This window comes from Bos indicus x Bos taurus, chromosome 14, assembly GCF_003369695.1.
Source record: "Bos indicus x Bos taurus breed Angus x Brahman F1 hybrid chromosome 14, Bos_hybrid_MaternalHap_v2.0, whole genome shotgun sequence".
In the NCBI taxonomy this organism is placed as follows: Eukaryota; Metazoa; Chordata; class Mammalia; order Artiodactyla; family Bovidae; genus Bos; species Bos indicus x Bos taurus.
Genome location: NC_040089.1, coordinates 74732472 through 74750721, shown reverse-complemented (window position 1 = coordinate 74750721; position 18250 = coordinate 74732472). Strand labels below are relative to the sequence as shown.

Below are 18250 nucleotides of genomic sequence, written 5' to 3'. Positions count from 1 at the left end.
TGCTGATTGCAATCCTCCTCTTCAGGACACTGAAAGGTCTTGAGGCTCCTGCAACACCCTCAAGTACTGGCAGCCACGAAGAACAAAGACAGTGGTTTGGACAATTAGAAAGGCTTGAGCAGTAACTAGGAGCCTGAGCTAGGTTTATTGACAAGGTTCATGTCCTACATAAGACCAGTCTGTAAGGATTGGAATAAATGATTGTTTTTGCCGCTGGGCAGTAACTAACACAGAGGGCTTCCTTGGTGGTCTAATGAGTAAGAAACCGCCTGCCATTGCAGGAGACATGGGCTCAATCCCTGTTCCAGGAAGATTCCACATGCCATGCAGGAAGATTCCACATGCCATGCAGGAAGACTCCACATGCCATGGAACAACTCAGCCTACAAGCCACAACTACTGAGCCAGCACTCCAGAGCCCACAGGACGCAACCTCTGAAAGTCGTGCACCTAGATCCTGAGCCTCACAAGAGAAGCCACCTCAATGAGAAGTCCACAAACTGCAACGAAAAGTAGCCTCTGCTTGCCACAACTGGAGAAAGTCCATGGGCAGCAATGAAAATCCAGTGCAGCCAAAAATAAATAAATAAATATTAAAAAAATAGTAACAGAAATTCAAGGAAAATCAAGAAACAAAAGAATATATTTCAAACAAAAGAACAAGAAAAATCTTCAGAGACCAATATTAATAAAATAGAGATGAGCAATTTACCAAATAGAGAGCTCAAATCAACAGTCAAAAATATGCTCAACAAGGTAAGGAGTTCAAATACTGAACATGAGAATTTCACTAGAGAGAAAAGTAGAAACAGAAATTATAGTACTGAAGCACACCACTGAACTGAAAAATTCAATAGAGGCACAGCTAGAATAAGCAGAAGAAAAGATCAGAAAATTCAAAGACAGTGCTATGGACTTCATCCAATTAAAGGGGGAAAAGAAAAATGAGTGAGAAAGAATAAAGATAGCTTAAGTGGTATATGGGACACCATCAAGCAGAGCATATTTATATGTGTGACTATATATACATATACATATATATATATATATATACACACACACACACATTTATGTCAAAAAGCTAACACAAAGAAATAATGGCTGAAAAATACCTAATCTGGGAAAAGAAACAAGACATCCAAGTCCAGGAAGCCTAAATAATGTCAGGATAAAACTTAAGAGCCCCACAACAAGACACCTTATAATTAATTACATTATAATTAAATTGGCAAAAGTTAAAGAGAGAATCTTAAAAGCAACAACAACAACAAAAAAAAACCTTGCTATATAGAAAATAAAACCTTTAAGACTGTGAGCAGATTTCTCAGCAGAAACCTTGGAGGTTTAAAAGCAATTGATGATATATTAATAGTGCTGGAAAAAAAAACAAAGACTCAACCAAGAATACTCCACCCATGAAAGCTGCCATTCAGAAAGAGAAAAGTAGTTTTCCAAAAAAAAAAAAGAAAGAAAACACAAAAGCTGAACATCACTGAACTGACCTTACAAGAAACATTAAAGAGAGTTCTTCAAGCTGAAATAAAAGAATACTAATCAGTAACATAAAAACAGATGAGCGTATAAAACTTGCTGGTAAAGGTAAGCACGCTACCTGAGAACACTATAATAATATAACGAAAGTGAAAATGAAAGCGCTAGTCACTCGGTCGTGTCCAACTCTTTGCGACCCCAGGGACTGTAGTCCTCCAGGCTCGTCTGTCCATGGGATTTTCCAGGCAAGAATACTGGAGTGGGTTGCCATTTCCTTCTCCAGGGGATTTTCCCGACCCAGGGATCAAATTGCAGACAGATTCTATACCATCTGAGCCATGAGGGAGGAAATATTATAATGGTGGTGGTTAAATATAATACTGGTATGAAGATCAAAAGACAAAAGGACTAAAATAACTATAATAAAATTTGTTAATGGATATACAGTATAAATATGACACCAAAACCTTAAAATTTGAGGGGACATGTAAACATGTAGTGCTTTGTTCTGCATTTGAAGTTATCAGCTTAAAGTAGACTGTTATCACTGTAAGTTTTTTTTTTTTTGGTAAGTATCATGGAAACCACAAGACAAAAACCTACTAGATACTTTAAAAAGTATAGAAAAAGAAATCAAGGCATGCCACTACAAAAAAATAAAAATAATCAAATTGCAAAGCAAGGGATAAAAAGCAGCAGAAAAGAATAAAGGAACTGCATAAGAGCCAGAAAACAACTAATAGTGTGGATACAGTCAGTCCACATATACTTAACATGTAAATAAACAAATTCTCACATTAAAAGACATAGATTCATTGAATAAATTATAAAACAGTTCCCACTACATGCTGCATACAGGAGACTCACTTCTGCTTTAAGGACACATTTAAGCTCAAAGTGAAGGAATGAGAAAGGATATTTCATGCAAAAGGAAAACAAAAAAAGGCAGACATAGCTATACTTATATCAGACAAAATATTTAAGCAAATAGCTGTAATAAGAGACAAAGAATATGATACAATTATAAAGGGGTCAATTCATCAAGAACATATAATCAAATTTACATATGTATATACCCAACTTCAGACCAACTAAATATATACTGTAAACATTAACAAACCTAAAAACAGAAATAGACAGCAATACTATTACAGAATGGGACTTCAATACCCAATTTTCATCAGTAGCTAGTTCATCCAGACAGAAAACCAATTAAAAAATTTGTCTTATCATACATATTAGACGAGATATATCTAACAAATGTACACAGAAGAGTCCATCCAACAGGAGCAGATTCCACGTTCCTTTTAAGAATATGGAACATTCTCCAACTTAAATCATGTGTTAGATCACAAATAAGTCTTAATAAACTTAGGAAAACAGAAATAATATCAAATATAGTTTCCGACTACAATGTTACAAAACTAGAAATCGATAACAATGAAGAAACTGGAAAATTCACAAATATGTGAAGATTAAACTATATGCTACCAAACGACCAATGGCTAATAGAAGAAATTTAAAAAAAAATACCTTGAGACAAATGAACATGCTAACACGACATACAAACTTATTGAATGCAGCATAATTCCATCTAAGAGGAAAGTCACAGTCATAAATGCCTACATTAAGGAAAAGGAGATCTCAATTAAACAACTACATATCTAAAAGAATCAGAAAAGGAAGAACACATTAGGCCCAAAGTTAATAGATGAAACTAAAAAAGGTAAGAATGGGAAAAATTTAAATAGTGACTAGAAAGGAAATAGAAAAGATCAATGAAAGTTAACACCTGTCTACTTTTGGGGGTGGGGGGAGACAGGGGGAGATAAAAGATGTGGTTCAAATTTTGCTCTTTAAGGTATCTTGAAATTATAGGTTCACTCTCCCTAAGATTTCAAAAAGCATGAACATCTCCCACGAACAGTGAGAACAGCCCCCAGAAACTGCTTTCAGATCTGGGCCACCCACAGAGCCCCCCATTCGCCCCCATGAAAACGGCCGAAAAGCAAAGGGAATGACAAGGACTTTGTGACTGTCTGCGGACCTAAGGCGAACCGAGAGAACTTGCCAGGTGTTTCTTGGGACTCCCTTCCAGATGAGCTACTCCTAAGAATCTTTACCTGTCTGTGCCTCCCTGAACTCCTGAAAGTCTCCAGTGTTTGTAAGAGATGGTATCATCTAGCATCTGACGAGTATCTCTGGCAGACCATAGACCTCTCGAGCGTAAACCTCTAACCAGATGTGGTTGGTGGACTGCTGTCCCGAGGGGTGGTTGCCTTCTGCTGCCCAGGATCACTTATGGACCAGCCGTTAGTTGAACATCTCAGCCCTTTTCGTCTACAGCTCCTGCGCCTGCGGAACTCCCTGATGGCTGTGTCTACCCTCCATGGCCTTCGGTCTCACCGCCCCAAGCTGCAGCATCTCAGCCTGGAGGGCATCCGGCTTTCAGATCCCATTGTAGATAATCTTGCTCAGAACACAAATCTATGGTGTCTACACCTTTCTGGGTGTTCTGGATTCTCTCAATCTGCCCCGGAGACTTTGCTGAACAGCTGTTCCAGACCGGATGAGCTGAGCCGCTCTTGGTGCTGTGGCCTCACTGAAAAGACGTACAGATGGCTGTGGCACACGTGTTAGAGACCGCCACCCGGATGACTCTCAGCGGGTACCTGGAGAATCTGCAGAGACCAGGTGTCTCTACCTTAGTTGGAAGACCACCACCCGGATGCCTCTCAGTGGGTACCTGGAGAATCTGCAGAGATCAGGTGTCTCTACCTTAGCCGGAAGACCTCCACCCAGATGCCTCTCAGCAGGTACCTGGAGGATCTGCAGAGATCAGGTGTCTCTACCTTAGTTGGAAGATGTCCCAATCTTGTCCACCTAGACTTAAGTGATAACGTCATGCTGAAAAATGACTGCTTTCCAGAATTTTACTAACTCAACTACCTCCAACACCTATCACTCAGTCAGTGCTATGACATAATACCTGAAACTTTACTTGAACTTGGAGAAACCCCCACACTAAAAACACTACAAGTCTTTGGAATTGTGCTGGGCGGTACCCTTCAACTGTTAAAGGAAGCCCTCCCCCATCTAGTTAATTGCTCCCATTTCACCATCATTGCCAGGCCGATCACTGGCAACAAGAAGAACCAAGAGATGTGGGTCATCAAATGCCGACTGTCACTAGAAAAGCCCAGTTGTCTATGAAGCCTTTATTGCAAGACGGTGTCTCCTCTTTTCTTTGAACAGGGAAACTAGGCAGGAGGCCCCATTGTGGAGAGCTCAGCTATTTATATCCTTGGTTTTCCATTGCCTTCCTTCTACAAGTATATTAGAGAACCACTGGAGAGAGAAAACTGTGAAGTGTTGCTTTTAGAAATGACTATGAAAGCTTTTATCACTGCTATACCCTTAAGAGCCTAAGCTCTATGCTTTTTGAAATTCCATCGGTAGTTTTTTTTATAAAATATTAATTATATTGGGATTCCCTTGTGGTTCAGACAGTAAGGCGTCTGCCTGCAATGCAGGACACCTGGGTTCAATCCCCGGGTCGGGAAGATCCCCTGGAGAAGGAAATGGCAACCCACTCCAGTACTCTTGCCTAGAAAATTCCCTGGATGGAGGAGCCTGGTGGGCTACAGTCCATGGGGTCTCAAAGAGTCGGACAGGACTGAGCAACTTCACTCGCTCATTGCACAATATATAACTGTAACTTATTTTATACACAGCAGCTTGCACCCCTTAGTCCTCTGACTCTACACTGTCCCATCCCTTCTTCCCTCTCCAATACTATGTTCTCTATAACTGTGAAGCTGTTTCTATTTTCACTAGTTTGTTGTTTTTTTTAGATTCACTAGTTTGTGGACTTTTTAGATTCCACATATAAATGATATCATATTACATTTCTCTCTATCTGACTTATTCACTTAGTATAATGCCTTCCAAGTCTATTCATGTTGCTGGAAATGGCAAAATTCCCATTTTACTCTTTGTTATGACTGAATAGTACGTCATTGTATATATGTATATATATATATATGTATATATATATACGTGTATGTGTGTGTGTGTATATATATATATATGTAGTGCTGCTGCTGCTAAGTCGCTTCAGTCGTGTCCGACTCTGTGCAACCCCATAGACGGCAGCCCACCAGGCTCCCCCGTCCCTGGGATTCTCCAGGCAAGAACACTGGAGTGGGTTGCCATTTCCTTCTCCAATGCAGGAAAGGGAAAAGTGAAAGTGAAGTCGCTCAGTCTTGTCCGACTCTTCGAGATCCCATGGACTGCAGCCTACCAGGCTCCTCCGTCCATGGGATTTCCCAGGCAAGAGTACTGGAGTGGGGTGCCACTGCTTCCTCCGATGTGGAGTACTACTCAGTATCTGTACATATGGCTTCCCTGGTGGCTCCATGGTAAAGAATCTGCCTGCCAATGCAGGAGATGCAGGTTCTATCCCTGGATTGGGAAGAACCCCTGAAGAAGGAAATGGCAACCACTCCAGTGTTCTTGCCTGGGAAATTCCATGAACAGAGGAACCTGGTGGGCTACGGTCCATGGAGGGTCATAAAAAGAGCTGAACATGACTTAGCGACTAAAGTATATCTATACATATATACACACACATACACACACACATATATATCTTTATCCATTCATCAGTTTGATATTTTTATTCATTCATCCATTCATGTTTACCCATATATATATATATATATGCCTGTTGATGGACACTAAGTTTGCTTTCATATCTTGGAAGTTGCAAACAATGCACCTTTTCAAATTAGTGTTTTTGTTTTTTTTCAGATATATACTCAGGAATGTAACTGCTGGGTAGCTGTACTTTTAGTTTTCTGAGGAACTTCTATACTGTTTTCTGCAGTGGCTGCATCAATTTACATTCCCACCAAGAGTGTACCAGGGCTCTCTTTCTCCACATTTCTGCCCCCATTTATTAGTGTCCTTTTGAAGATATTCATATATAAGGCAGTATTTCATTGTGATTTTGATTTGCATTTCCCTGACAATTAGTGATGTTGAGCGTATTTCCAAGTGTCTGTTGTCCACCTACATTCCATTTTTGCCCATTTTTAGTAGGGTTGTTTATTTATTTTTTTAGTTGTATGAACTGTGTATATATTTTAGATATTAATGCCTATCAGTCATATCAATAGCAAATGTTCTCTCCTGATTCAGTGTACTGTCTGAATTTTTTTTCCATCTTCAATATTAACATGGCTAAACGTAAGTGCAGATATTTTGATAAATCCTTTTTAAATGTATGCTGATATGATAGCTGTCACAATACAATGTAACAAAATTGTTTAAAATGAAATTTAAGAAAACTAAACTCTACTAGAGCCATCTCATGGGAAAAAACTAAATGACTGTTTTGGTCACCCCAGTAATATAGCCACTATGGAAAACATTACGGAGTCTTCTCATGAAATTAAATATAGAGCCAGAATATGATCCAGCAATCTCACTTCTGGATCTATATCTAGAAGTAAATGAAAAGAAGTAAAGGAAATGAAACCATAATCTCAAAAAGATATCTGCACCCTCATATTCACTGTAGTATTATTCACAATAGCCAAGGTGTGGAAACAATCTAACTGCCATGAGTTTGAAAGAATAAAGAAAATGTGACATATAAAGTAGCATATTATTCAGCTTTAAAAGAAGGAATTCCTGCCATTTAGAATCTGAATGTACCTGAAGACTATTATGTTAAGTGAAATAAGCCAGACAGAGAAAAACAAATATTACATGGCATCACTTGTATGTAAAATCTCGAAAACAGAAACTCAAACTCAGAAACAGAATGCTGGTTGCCAAGGGCAAGGAGTAGAAGAAATTAGGAGAGGCTGGTAAAAGAGTACAAATTTTCAGTTATAAGATGAATAAGATCTTTTGTTCTCCTGCATGACCTTGTGACTGTAATTGATAATACTGTATTATATAACTGAAATTTGCTGAGAGAAGAACTTGTATTCTTATAAAAAATGATAAATATCTGATGTGATAGGTGTGCTAATTACTCCAATTGCAGAAAAATTTTCACAATGTATATCAAATCATCACATTGTATGCTTTAAAATATTGTAATTTTATGTCTTTTGTAAATAGGTAAAGGTGAAAAAAATGACATATTAGAAACTACACAATATTTACTTAAGCCACAGGGTAATATATACAATATTTTAGATGTAGATAGAAAATAAGAAAGGAAACTTAGAAACAACTCCTGTTAAATCTTGAAATAAATAATAAAACAGATACATTTTTCTCTCTTAATAATGACAGGCATAGAGCCCACAATTGTAGTTAGTAGTATTTAAACATGAAAAAACTCTGCTTATCAGTTTGTGTCTATTTTACTTTTGTGGCTAACATCTGTGTCTTACATTTTATAGTAAGATAAAATTCTAGGCAAGATTTCTAGGTGAATTGTCAAATGGTTAGATAGTTACCTTGCCTTACCAAAATTTAATTTTTGGACACTTCCAGACAAAGATTGCAGTGGAAGAGGAGATATTTTAAGCCAAATGATACTTTACAATAAAGTTAAGTATATTTCCCTTGAGCAGACATGGCAATACAAAGAATTGTGCACCAAGAGAAGAATCAAAACCAAGCTCTCCTAAACTGTAGAGGGTGCAGGTCCACAGACACACACTGTTATTGAGTTGCCCACATAACTTCCGCTCAGGCGTGGTGAACTCCCAGTCTGAGTGCTGGATGGACTCTCAAAATCATGGCTTGAGTCCCTTCTAAAGTAAAAACAGTACTCTGAAATTGTAAATATAGAACAACTTAATCAGAGCCAACAAGCCACAATAATAAAGGTTTGGATAGTCACAGTTTAAAGGCTATGACTAGAAAATCTTGATCTTTAACCTTCCTCATGTTAGCCAACAGACAGTAGTTAATCCTTATATCCCTATAGAAGTGGAAAAAAAAAAATGAGGGAAGAATGTTATTTGGTAACATATATTACCCAAGCCTTTAATGGAGAAGGAAATGGCAACCCACTCCAGTACTCTTGCCTGGAGAATCCCATGGAGGGAGCAGCCTGGTAGGCTACAGTCCATGGGGTTGCAAAGAGTCGGACATGACTGAGCGACTTCACTTCATTTTATTTTAAATGACCTTAGGTTGACTAGACAATCATTTGGTTGGATAATGATGGTACACCTATATGTCTTTAACATATCTAAAAGTAAATGCCCTGTGATCTTGTAAGCCAAAGTTAAATATATTTGCAAGAATGCTTTACTGGATCTTACATACTCCAGAATGTGAGTGCTCAGTCCTTTCAATAAGCTATCATCTTCCTCCCAAACCCAAATTCTCAGGCTTAAAGAATGGTGCCCCAAAGTGAAAGCTACAGTTGTCAACCAGTTTGAGGACAGGAAGATAAATATATTCCCAAGGTTATATATGTTTGCTGAAGTCTAGATTTTGATTAGATGCCATCAAAATCATTCTCTGTGGCATGATTTTGGAAGGCAGAGATACTTCCACTTTACACAAGCTGTAGAAAAGCTAGAGGAAAAGACTCCAGAGAGTGTTGATGCCCTAGGTAGGTAAAGGTCAACACCTGGTTCTCAGGTCACCACATTCAAGGATCCATATGTGATTATGAGTAACAGCAGGAGTGGCCTTCTTGAGACTGCTGCTGCTGCTGCTGCTAAGTCCCTTCAGTTGTGTCCAACTGTGCAACCCCATAGACAGCAGCCCACCAGGCTCCCCCGTCCCTGGGATTCTCCAGGCAAGAACACTGGAGCGGGTTGCCATTTCCTTCTCCAATGCACGAAAGTGAAAAGTGAAAGTGAAGTCCCTCAGTCGTGTCTGACCCTCAGCGACCCCATGGACTGCAGCCTACCAGGCTCCTCCTTCCATGGGATTTTCCAGGCAAGAGTACTGGAGTGGGGTGCCATTGCCTTCTCCGGGCCTTCTTGAGACTAACGGCATTTAATTCCTGTCATGTTTGTCTTTCTAATTTTATTTCTCGTCATCATGATCAACAGTAGAATCTGGATGGAGTTAGAATAAGATTGTAGAAGCTTAAAAAGCTGCATTTAGGGCAAGAATACTCAAATTTATTATGGAATGGCATTAGGTATTTGCTTTCTGCTGATGTAGGTAAGTTTGGTAATTTTTTTTTTTTCTACATTAATAGTTGGAAGAAGGCCCAAGGCTTTCCTGGACTCAGAACTGTTTAGTAAGCAGGGATTTTTGTGCTGCATGTTAATAAAATGACACCATTGTTTCATTTGGGCAACTGCTCAAAAGAGATGAATAATGAGCTGCTTTCTAGGTAAGAGTCCTTGAGTTGCTGTTGAAGATACTCTAAAGCTCAGGTTGCTAAAATTTACTCTTAAAGCCATTCATTTGAGACAAATCTTAACCAAGTTGTTGTCATTCAGTCGCTAAGTCATATCCGACTGTGACCCCATGAACTGCAGTATGCTAGGCTTCCCTGTCCTTCACTGTCTCCCCGAACTTGATCATACTCAGGTCCACTGAGTTGGTGATACTATCCGCCATCTAATTCTCTATTTTACTCTTTTCCTCTTGCCCTCAGTCTCCCCAGCATCATGGTCTTTTCCAGTGAGTCAGCTCTTCACATCAGGAGGTCAAAGTATTGGAACTTCAGCTTCAGCATCAGTCCTTCCAATGAATATTTAGGGTTGATCTCCTGAATGATGTGCCTGGTGGCAAAAGTAAAGCCTGATGCTATAAAGAACAATATTTCATAGGAACCTGGAATGTTAGGTCCATGAATCAAGGTAAACTGTATGTGGTCAAGCAGGAGATGGCAAGAGTGAACATAGACTTTTTAGGGACCTGCTGCTGCTAAGTCACTTCAGTCGTGTCCGACTCTGTGTGACCCCATAGACAGCAGCCCACCAGGCTCCCCCGTCCCTGGGATTCTCCAGGCAAGAACACTGGAGTGGGTTGCAACTTCCTTCTCCAATGCATGAAAGTGAAAACTGAAAGTGAAGTCACTCAGTGTTCAACTCTTAGAGACCCTGTGGACTGCAGCCCACCAGGCTCCTCCGTCCATGGGATTTTCCAGGCAAGAGTACTGGAGTGGGGTGCCATTGCCTTCTCCAACAAAAGCAAAAGACAGTTGTAATTTAGTATTTTACAAAAGTAAATTAGTTATCAGATTTTATTATTATTAAAGGTAAAAATAAACTTTATTTTTTATTTACCTTGTGAAAAATCCTAGTAAAGAATCTTTAAAATTAACTTTATGATCTTTCCCATGCTCAAGGCAATAGATGAACACCACTCTAATTATAAATGTTTTTCTGGCCTGATGCTGGCTCTATTCTCTATCAAATCACATGCTCATAAATATAGGCTTCTAGCCAGAGTTACTTTTCTCATCTGTAGAGTTTTCTTCCTTATCTACTTCAAAAAAGTTTTATAAATTGGGAAACAAAAGATAAGAAATTGCTCTTATGTTGTGAATTTATAAAAAATATATTGTATTGCAGTATCTTAAATGTGTCCTGAAATGGACCTGAAAATAAACTCCTTATCAAAATCTAAGAGCAAGTTTCTGAAAACTACTTGGGGATGAGTAATTCAAGGCTAGATGATAAAAACAGGTCAAATTCCCTTTTCCTTTATAACATTATAGTATTTTCATAACTATAATATTTTTATAACAATATAATACCATAATTACTCTCATGGCATTTTTAGCTAACATGTATTGAGCATCTTTTTTTTTTTAATGTACCAGGCACTCTTATAAGTATTAATACTTTACATTAATCAACTTAACTGATCCTGACCATAGCCCTGTGCTACACACTCTAACATAGGAAAACCAAGACAAAGAAGAAGTTAAATAACCTGCCCAGAATTATAGAGCTGGTAAAAGAGAGACCTAGATTTTGAAAAAAACAGTGCTGCTCAGAGTCTTGGCTCTTAACTACTCTGTTGTAACATCTCTTTTAATTTCATGAGTTTCATAGACATGAACAAAATTATGTGTCATAAAGATTTTGAAAACTCTTGTGCTATTACTCAATTATCATCCTTTCTAGTCTCCACAGATTTATTTAGATATCTCCCTGATACCCAGGGATTTATGTTCCAAGGGCTATCAGTAAACCTCAGGCCCAACACATGTCCTCAGCTCCAGGGAAACTTCTCTTAGCTCCTTCGCATCCACACCAATACGCTGGAATGTGAAGCTTAAGGCCCATACTGGTTTAATTTTAATTTGCTTTTCTTCCCTGAGCCTTTAACACAAAATCTTTATTCTTTCTTTGCCATATGTTTTACCTGATCTTTCTTCTCTCAGTGTTGAGGTGTCTTTTTTTTTTTTTTTCCAATCATGGCTAAGAGGTCTGGCTCTCAATACCCACATATTAGACTAGAAATTCTTCTGATTAAACATATTTTATATATGTTTAATATGTTTATATATGTATATAAAGATATTAATGTGTATAACATGTATATGTGTATAAACATATATATATATGTTTATGTATATAAAACATATTAATGTGTATAAACATATATGTGTGTATAAACATATATATATGTTTATATATGTTTATATATATATATATTCCCACATCACAGTTTTACCATAAAAGGCCCACTCCACTAGAGAACCAATAACTATAAAAGCCATCCCCCATGATTAAGAATCTAAGGATGGTAGAAGTTGATGACCTTAGCAGTTGCTAAAATTTCAGACTTTCTGAATTTGGCAGTAGTACGGACGTTGTCTCTGGAGGCGCTAGTAATCACCAGTTACGGTATTTTGACAGGTGAGCTAGTCTCTCCCAGGGAGAGCCTGTGTAAGTGCAAACAGAAAGGCTTTAATACTGGAACTGCCTCAGAGGAAGAAAGTACAGGTGAGATACTATGAGATTACCCTAGACAGATTATAAAAGGAATACAGACGACCACATCTTCATGAGATAGAGAAAAGATTCTCCACAGATTCCACCAAAATAAGGGCAAAGATCCAACAAAGCTGGAAAGAATCATTCTTTTACCAGACGAGCAAATGTAGAATTTTGATTCATTTAATGTACTCTGAAGATGGCCTCTTTTACCACTTTTATTTAATGGGGACCTCTTTTAGATGGGAGAAAATCAGTCAATTATGGTCAAAAATAGGCTGACTACATTCAGGTTTAATAAAACATTCTAGAGGTCACAGGAAAAACAAAATTCAATCAACTTGTAAATATAAAAAAGTCCAGAGTGACAATATAGTAACATAAAATTAATTTTGTAGCAGGTTAAACATCAAATAAAAGAACAACCAATGATCTGATAAAATAATACAGGTTAAACCTTATTTAAAAGATGGCCTATCCTGAGCGAGGAGATCCAACCAGTCCATTCTGAAAGAGATCAGCCCTGGGATTTCTTTGGAAGGAATGATGCTAAAGCTGAAACTCCAGTACTTTGGCCACCTCATGCAAAGAGCTGACTCATTGGAAAAGACTCAGATGCTGGGAGGGATTGGGGGCAGGAGGAGAAGGGGACGACAGAGGATGAGATGGCTGGATGGCATCACTGACTCGATGGACGTGAGTCTGGGTGAACTCTGGGAGTTGGTGATGGACAGGGAGGCCTGGCGTGCTGCGATTCATGGGGTCGCAAAGAGTCAGACACAACTGAGCGACTGAACTGAACTGATCCTGAGTGTTTAAACATCTTTGAAAATAAAATTTCCATTGTGTATGAAAAAATATGTAAGGATCCTATGGCATGGATTACATGATGCTGCTACTCTCAATCTCCTGTGTTCTGCTAGGTCATGACCTCTAAAGAAATATATGAAGTAAGGGATTGCAAAATCAGATTACATTTTAAATGACCTTTGATAAGCACTGTGTATAAAGCAATCTATTTCCATTTTTAGCTAAAATAGTGCCAACATTCACTTTTCCAAGATTTTGACTAATCAGAGCTGGCTGTTTTCTAAGAGAATATATTTTAAATTTAATGATATGTTTTATTTTCCTCATGGGCATTATCCTGTTGGAAGGTATGATGGCACAAATCACACTTTATAACATGAATACGTTTCCTGTGCAAGCCATGCATGACAGAAAACATTACAGAATGGTGAAATGACCTATTTTAATCAAGTATCTAGGTGAAGTCAGCATGCTTTATTTCCATATAACAGTGCCTTGATTTTTAAAAAATGAAATAATTATAAAGATATTTAAATTTTTATTTGGAGATTATAAGAAAAATTTTTATATTTTAGTTTAATATTTTACATTCAGCTGACTTGTCAAATTGTACACCAAATGTTTTAATGAACCAGTTGTTATATCTAGAAAATGGAATCCATCAAATAACCTGGTTATTTCCAGTTCAGTAATGTGCACCTTTATATCACTTTTAAAACACCCCTAAGAAATAGACTGAGAGTATATATAGTTTTGCCTATAGCCTCTGGGTTATAGGAAAAACTATGAGCAGACGGCTAATCTGATCACCTTTAAGTCTGATTGTCTAGCAATCTTACATCAATTCTCAAGATGGTTGAAAAGAAAATTTCAGTTTCATGAGATATCATCTTGTATAAAGACAATTTTATACAAACTCCACTGAGTAAGCACTATCCAGCCCATTCACTTTAAAAGATATTAGATGCTTATGGATATGTATCATGGAATCATCATAGTATCTGTTATGGGAATCGGTGATGTACCCTAGATTAAAAAAAAAAAAAAAAAACCTGTTTATAAGCTAATGAGTGGAGGGAGAAATTCAAGTCTATTATTGTTTAAGGGAAATACACCAGGAGACAACTGCAACTGTTTAATTAGAGTAATTGTCTCTCTCATCTGGTGGTTATTTAAATATAGCAAATGTAACTATCTGGATTTAAGTTCAAGACAAGAAATTTGTCAAGCACTGATCCTCAGAATTAAAATAATTCAAAAAATTTTGTATTGAATTTTGTTCATAAAATTGTCTCACTCTGAGTGTATTAGTTTTTATATGATTCTAAATATAATGAATATCCCTTTATTTAAATGATTACAGAATAAACCAGAGAATCAGAGAAAGCAGTTATTCTGAAGGCCATAAGGAACAGTAATAATAACCAACTAATAATAATTATAGCCAACTATTGGACTTCCCTGGTGGCTCAGATGGTAGAGTCTGCCTGCAGTGCCAGAGATCCAGGTTCTATCCTTGGGTCAGGAAGATCCCCTGGAGAAGGAAATAGCAACCCACTCCAGTATTTTTGCCTGGAAAATCCCACGGACAGAGGAGCCTGGCAGGCTACAGTCCGTGGGGTCGCAAAGAGTCAGACACGACTGAGCAACTTCACTTTAATTAAGAATATTAAGAAGGCTTTCTTATCTCTTCTTCCTGTTCTCTGGAACTCTGAATTTAATTGGATATACCTTTACCTTTCTCTTTTGCCTTTTTCTTCTCTTCTTTTCTCAGCTATTTGTAAGGCCTCCTTAGTCAACCATCTTGCCTTTTTGCATTTCTTTTTCCTTGGGATGGCTTTGGTCACCGCCTCCTGTACAATGTTATAAACCTTGGTCCATAGTTCTTTAGGCACTCTATCAGATCTAACCCCTTGAATCTGTCACCTCCACTGTATAATCATCAGGGATTTGATTTAGGTCATACCTGAATGGCCCAGAGGTTTGCCCTACATTCCTCAATTCCAGTCTGATTTTGGCAATAAGGAGATCAAGATCTGAGCCTCAGTCAGCAACAGGTTTTGTTTTTGCTGACTGTATAGAGCTTCTCCATCTTCAGCTGCAAAGAAAATAATCAATCTGATTTTGATGATGACCATCTGGATGTCCATGTGTATAATTATCTCTTTTGCTGTTGGAAGAAGGTGTCTACTATGACCATTGTGTTCTCTTGAAAAAACTCTCACTGATTCTGAAGCTGAAGCTCCAATACTTTGGCAATCTCATGAGATGAACTGACTCATTAGACAAGACCCTGATTCTGGGAAAGACTGAAGGCAGGAGAAGCGGGAGACAGAGGATGAAATGGTTGGATGTCATCACCAACTCAGTGGACACTGAGTTTGTGTAAAGTCTGGGAGATAGTGAAGGACAGGGAAGCCTGGCATGCTGCAGTCCTTGGGGTGGCAAAGAATTGGACATGACTGAGCGACTGACCAAACAAACAAAGAATACAATTGTTAAACAGTTCCAAGAAACACAAAGACATAGTGTAGCAGTCAATAATATTCATTATGATTATCTAAAGTCTTCACAGCATGTTTAAAATATACTCAGAAATCAGCATTTACCACAGCAGCAACTTTTTAAATAATGTGTTAACAATTTTAAGAAATTACATTGGAATATTCAAGTAGAAATATTCAACAGATATATTTCCTACTATAAAGCATATGTAATCTTGCCATTTTAAGAATTTTACAGCTTTTTAAATCATGTAAATTATCATCATTATAACAAATGACAAGGTACCAAGGTGGTATAAAGAAGTGACAGCCATCAGGGAAACAGATGATACATGAGTCTGCCCTTGTGAAGCAGTGGTTGTTCCTATGAATTCTCTGCCACTGTTCACAGGGAAAGGCTAACAAGCCAGAGATTCACACTTGCAGTTCCCAACAAAAATGTCTGCCTGTCAGTCTAGGAGAGGGCGCACAAAGGAGAAGGAAATTGACAAGAAAAAGTGGGAAATCCCCAGGGCAAATCTAGGTTGTGCAGGCCAGTGAAGGCGCAAGTCCTGGGTTATGGACGTGGTGTGGGCTGGAGGATATTGGTTTTCCCTTCGCCTCGCATTGCTCAGGGCGGAGCACTCACTAACCGCTTCTTTGCCATTCCCCGCTGCATGGAACACATTGCAGAGTAGGGATGCCCATCTGTCCCCCAGCATTTCCTTCTCACAGTGATCAGGTTCTGAGGTTCCTGAACATGGCTGCACATTGACTCCACCAAGGCAGCTTTGAGAAACTGAAACTTGGGCCCCATGTCAGACCAACTAAATCAGACAAGAGCCAGCACATTCAGGGTGGTATGGCCACAGACTCAGACCAACAAAATTCGAACTGAGTAGTGGGCAGGGACAGAGTCAGCAAGATGGCCTGCACACACACACTTCCAAAGACTGGGGACATAAACTGAGTCTGAGGTTCCATTAGCTAATGATCTTTGGAGGTTCCACCCACCTATAACACAATCTGTGCAAAAGGAAGACAATAAACAAAACCATCTACTCCGTAAAATCAGAATTAATGAACCAGAAGGACAAATATTTTGAAGAAGTATATTAAATATCATCAAATATATGAGAAGTTTAATACTTGTACAGGCATAAAAAGATATAACATGAATACAACTGGAGATAGTGAATGCACAAAATATAATTGTGGATATAATAAACTCAACACATTGGTTGAGGAGTGTAATGATTCAGGTAGAAGAATGGATTAGTGAATTAGTATCAATTAAGGAGTATCCCCAGAAAGCATCAGGAAAAAATAAATAGAAAATGTAAAGAAAAGTTTCAGAGATGAAGTAGACAGCTAGAGGCAAAAAAAAGCCAAAACCTTCATCAAAGGCGTAAGTTCCCATAGGTGTTCTTTTTCCCTCTTACCTGGTGTCCCTTTTCCTTCTTACCTGGAGAGCTATCATTTCCAGAACCTCCTGGCTTAAGCCCTATGATTTCTAGTGCTTCCAGTATTCCTACTGTGGGGCTCAGAAGATAATAATCTCTAATACGTATGCTCATCATAACATACACAGAAGGAATTGCCTAGTGTGGGAACTGGAAAAAACGAACTGAGATCTGGGCAGAAGTTGGTGAAAAGAATTTGTTGCTGGGGCTGTGTTGGACATGTTTAAAAATAAACTTTTAATGTGTTTCCCAATCATAATACAGTTAAAATTATTATGACCAATATCTAGGACTTAAGAGAGTATTTTCATCAAACTTAATTTGAAATTCTGCTTGTTATGATTTTGGGGAAATTTTATATATTTGATCTCCTTAAAAAAAAAAAAAAAGCCTACTACCAACACAACTCTTTATATTAGCTGACTGGGACAGATAGAAGTTCAGAGTGACTCAGGGATCCCTGGAACCAGAAACCCTCATACCAGAGGCAAGGCTGGACACCAAACTGTAGATGCAGATAAAAGTACATGATACACAGAAGAGTCAAGGTTCAAAATGTCACTTAAAATGTGTGGGGTGGAGAAGGGTGGGCAGAAAATACTTATATCCGATGGGGACAGAGAGGTTGGTTTGTGGAAAAAGCTAAATTTGAAAGCCAGAGAGGCAAGAATGAAGATCTTAGGTACTGATCAGAAAGAAGGGACCGCCTAGAGCATGGAGTTATTTGTTACGAGCCTTTAGGTCCAACAAAGGCCTAAAGAATGGGTGAACTGGAGCACAGAAAACATGCAAGGAAGAAGTGAGGACTGTTTAGATATTACAATTACGCTAACACCACATTCCCAGCCCTAAGAAGAGATTCATCTCCTAAACTTTAATGAGAACACCGACCCTTCGTGACTCCTGGGGTATCCTTGCCACTCAAAATAGTTATGTCACGAGGGACTTTTGACTGAAACTGATTCAGAAGTAGAAGCCACATTACATTAACTGACACTTACGAACGTCCTTTCCCCAGCCAGACAAATATTGCTCTGGAGTATCATTCCCCTTCCTCAGCCAAGGCCACCTCTAGACTGTGGCTTTAAGGAAAAGTAACAAGAACTCCTTT

At 38.4% G+C, this 18250-nt stretch overlaps 1 protein-coding gene and 1 pseudogene across 1 annotated transcript in view; one reads left to right on the top strand and one right to left on the bottom strand.

The window, feature by feature from the left end:
* Positions 1–18250, bottom strand: part of MMP16 (matrix metallopeptidase 16) — a 395065-nt gene that overhangs the window by 285980 nt on the left and 90835 nt on the right. The gene's annotated exons all lie outside the window — the stretch shown is intronic.
* LOC113904487 lies at positions 3402–5008 on the top strand (annotated as a pseudogene).